This window comes from Penaeus chinensis, chromosome 13 (assembly GCF_019202785.1).
Source record: "Penaeus chinensis breed Huanghai No. 1 chromosome 13, ASM1920278v2, whole genome shotgun sequence".
In the NCBI taxonomy this organism is placed as follows: Eukaryota; Metazoa; Arthropoda; class Malacostraca; order Decapoda; family Penaeidae; genus Penaeus; species Penaeus chinensis.
In genome coordinates this window covers 17,089,595-17,094,594 of record NC_061831.1, presented here as the reverse complement: position 1 = coordinate 17,094,594, position 5,000 = coordinate 17,089,595, and positions in this window count along the sequence as shown.

Below are 5,000 nucleotides of genomic sequence, written 5' to 3'. Positions count from 1 at the left end.
GTAAACTCCAACCATGTAACAGAAAAGCCAAGTGAACTGTTGAACTGCGGTTAGTCATAACTATTCCGTCGAAGCTTCTTGTACTGAACATGTCAATACAAACTAAAGGACAGGGTCGCTTTTCTCTCACTCACCCATTCTCTCTCTCTCTCTCTCTCTCTCAACTTGAGTAACATCATGTTCTTTTTATAGCAATATATGCATATTGATTTTTTCCATTATACAAACGCATTAACTTAATTTCAAACAAACTGTTCTTAGTTTAAGACAAGCACCCAAGACTACGAATTGAATCTGAATGTCCGTCGTATCTATTAAGCTGAAGTCATGCATAAAGGACCTAATAGAAAGTATTTCTTTCATCCCCTTCATATTTCTCTCCTCTCTTTCTCTTATGGCTCCGAATATTGTTAAAATGAAGGAGTACTGATTTAAAGTAGTAGTGAAAATATTACTGTCAGTAATTGTATTGTAAAAATCACTATTAATAATAATTCGATAGGTAAAGTAACAATTATATATAAAGTAACAATCAAATGACACGAAAGATGATACTTAATTTTGTATCAATCTTTATCATGTAATCATGTGTATAATTGTCCAAACAATAACCGTACAGGTATTTTTTTTTTTTTCACTTCAGGTGGAAGGCGTCCATTCTACATTATACCCGGCTAGCTCAGTCTGTACAGCTCCAGGGTCGTGGACTCGAGCCCCACGTTGGGTGCTCTTACTTAGTCCAACAGACGTATATTTGGGCCAGACGCTCACTGTCCGCAAGCATCTAGTTTTTTTTTTTTTTTTTTTTTTTTTTTTTTTTTTTTTTTTTGCTAAATGTATATATATATAGGTGTATATATAATGTTAAACACAAGTACATTTATGTACGTATGTGTGTTCACACACCTAGATACACATCACTTACCCATACAAATATATACATGTATAAGCATTTTACAAGCTTTTCTTTAACCAGCCTTTTTTACCCACTTAAATTCAAATTTATTTTTGCAGCAGGAGTAACTTAAAACTTTAATAAAAATGAGTATTGGAAAAGACGTGAGGAACATCAATAACTGAATAAGGCAAGCAAAACAAACAGAAAATATGTTGAATTTCAGTAATTTCTTTGTTAAGTTACAGTTAACAAAACCAAACGGAGCACATGCGTGGGCAGGGGTTGCGCATGCAATTATAAAAATAATATTAAGTGGAATTTTTTTTGTGTATACATACCTAGAACTACTTTAATTACCAGCATCAATCTCACCCCAAAATCCACTCATAGTTTCAGATAATGGACTTGCACTTGGGGTAGTCAGATTCAAGCGGTGGCACATGACACCTCAGGACACCCGCTGGCACGCCTTTGCTCTCACGTTTTGTTACTTGTGTTCGATTTTACAAACACTAAACTACGTAGTTTCATCTTGTGGATGTACAGGGATTCTGAAATGATAAGGAGCCTGTTAGATGTTGTGGACGGAGTTTTGAAATCATTGTGAGTCAAAGGGTGATCTGTGTGAGAATGCTGGCGGACAGCTGAGAAAGAAGGGCTGCTCAGAGTAGGTTAGGTCTTATAGATTTACCCATATGTTCAAGATGTAATTCTTCGAAACGTTATATAATAATAAAGATGTTCACCACAGCCCTGGTTCTACTTTTCATTCTGTATATATAAATGTGTATATATATAACACACACACACACACACACACACACACACACACACACACACACACACACACACACACACACACACACACTGTTTTACCTAGTCTAAGTGGGTCCGCTAAGTGTACCCATCCTTATACATCTATTTATCTGTAGGAACTGCTTAACCACATCACTCTTCTGCAGAACTACTAATAACCAAATCACTCTTCTGCACAAGGCCGAGAGCTAGAGGAAAGAATTTAGTCAACCTTATGGTAATTCAAAGTAACTCATTTTATTTTAAGTAGCTTTAAATCGAGAGAATTCCCTGGCCAGTCAAACACATACGTCCCTTAACCTTTGGATGATTATAGACCTCAGTGGATTGCCCAATATGGCCCCGTGCCCTTCACTGACTGTCGAAATAATCTAATCACCTGTCCTTTTAGTTGCCAGTATGCCTTCCAGAGATGTGTGGCTTTTACACTTAGACTTATATGATTTTCTGTTTATATACCGAAGCTAGGTAATACAAGTGATTGCTAATTTGTGATAAAGGAAGAAACATCCCGATATACGTATTTACTGTACAATAAGAGTGTATTTATGCTCACCGACAGGCATACATGTGGACACACACACACACACACACACACACACACACACACACACACACACACACACACACACACACACACACACACACACGCACACACATTTTCCCCCCCACATTGTTTCTGTCCTATCTTTTTCTTTTTTTTACATTCGGTTACCCATTTATTGGTGTTTATTTTACGAATTATTTTTGTCGTTGTTACGTAATCGTACGTAACGTTTCGAAGAATTACATCTCCATCATCAGACTAGAAATATTAAACGCAAAATAAAATTAAGATAAAATATCAACAACAACACTTCTTAAAATAAACAATGATAAACGTGTAACAGAATGTAGCAAAAAGAAAAGGACAGAAACATTGTGGAACAATACAAGACATGAATAAGAGGGCGAGACATACCTACACAAGTGAGAACTGCTCGTTACGGTAATTGCATTACACCGTAAACAATTGAATGGCTGTACTGTTGTTGAGATCGGGTTTCATCTTGTGGATGGACAGGGATTCTGAGATGAGAAGGAGCCTGTTAGATGTGAAAGGGTGATCTGTGTGTGAATGCTGGCAGACTTCTGAGAACGAATGGCTGCTCAGAGGTAGGCTAGTTCTTATAGATTTACCCACATGTTCAAGGAGATGTAATTCTTCTAAACGTTATGTAATAATAAAGATGTTCATCACAGCCCTGGTTCTACTTTTCATTATATATATATTAAATACACATACACACATATTATATATATGTATATATACATATGCATATATTATTATGTATGTCTCTATATTCATATATGGTACAAACACACACACACACACACACACACACACACACACACACACACACACACACACATACATACACTTTCCTTTCCGCTCATTCAATTCAACTATTCGTTCCTCCTCTTCTCCTTTCTTTTCTCTTATTGTAGTTTTTTTTTCCAGGTGTTTCCCTTATCTTTTTAAATCCCTATACTTTTTATTTCTCCATCTCCCTCTCCATCTCTCTAGTTCATACCTCCCGATCTCTCTCTAATATGCTGCACCTCGTTCTTTAACTTTGTAACTTTTTTAACTTAAACTTTGTGTCTTTTATTGTGCGCACAATTTCAGACAGCATAACGAAATAACCCGTTTAACCTTATAGGCTTGCCATTTAGGTATCTACTTCATTTGCCATGCCTGCTTAACCTCTCTTCATGTGACCAAAAATGTTGACTTGCAGCGTAAACAATGCTTCCTGTGGCATAAAATAACTCGCATCAGGTTTTATCAGGGGACAGAGGTTAGCATCTGGCTAAAATTTACAGTTTGAAGATTAAAAGGAGTGTCGAATTTACCTTGTATGTCTGTGTCTGCATGTACTGATTCATGCTACCTGAAGACAAGGTATCTCCCTTTATAAGCTTTGGCTACCTACAGACAGAGACATTTCTTTCGTAATTCGTTATGCGATAGATCCGATCTTCTCAACGACCCCCTGGACCACTGCGGTAATACTGTACTTGCTTATAACACTTCCACTTTAAGAAACATTATGGATCTTATTCAAAACGATAACGATAACGTGTTTGAAGCAAGAGACCACATACGTTCGGGGTCTCTGTCTCAGTCCTCAGGGAAAGATACGTCATTCAGGAAGATAACGTAAAGATTGTTAAACCCCAACTTTTCGTTAAAAGATATATTTCGAAATTGGCCTTAAATGAAACCCGCCGTTTATCGCTCTCTTGGTTCCGAGTGGTTGGTTGGCGACTGAACGTGGGAGGCAGGACAAAGGGGCGTCGGACGATTCCCAGCATAGGAGCGCTTGTGACCACGCGGGAACATCCAAACGAGTTGCATGCGTTAGTCTAGAAGAGGAGCCGAAAACTCTTTCCATAACCTATGTGAAGTAAGCATCCAATAAATAAATAAAAAATGAAAATCATAAAAAATATAAAAACATAACTTATTTCTGTAATTCTGCCAGCATAAAAGAATAATTAGATTGATGCTACTTTGCACATATATCAATGTTATTTGACGGACGTTTAGTTGGAAATAAAACAGTTTGTATTGTACTTCTAGAATGCTTTATTGAATATTTTTAGTATCCCAAGCCCTGTAATCTATCTTATGTGCCAATTTTTTATTTTTAATCTAGGGATGTTTTGGAACCGTAACTTTACAAATGTAATTGATAAACAGAATATTTGGAAAGTTCAACAATGAGCAATTATGTTTGTGGTTTATCATCGTAACTTGTCATCGACGAAATAAATACCTAACGTTTGCCAGTCATCACAGTCCCAAAGTGTAAATTATGGATCCTTTGTTTAACGACATCCTTTCTTTAGTATTACACTTCAATAGATAAGAGTTGCTAACATAAAATTACATCTGAAATGTAGGAATATACATGGCTCTATTATTCAACGCTGTGGCCTCGTCCCGGTAGATTTTATCACGAGATTGAAGTCCAAGTTGCTCCGCGTGACGGACAAGCAACTAGTGTCAGGCGCCCAAATTTAGCTCCGGGGGACGAAAGAGAGAGCCCAACGTGGGGCTCGGACCCGAAACTCCAAAATTAAGAGTCCTGTGCTGTATCGACTGAGCTAGCAAGGCTTACATAAACTGGCTATGTGCAAATCAGACAAATGCATCGTAGTGGAAATGTTGAGGACAGGAGGCCAAGGAGAATACCCGCTTGGTACAGATACTTGGTGCAGAGTTTATGAGCCATCTATA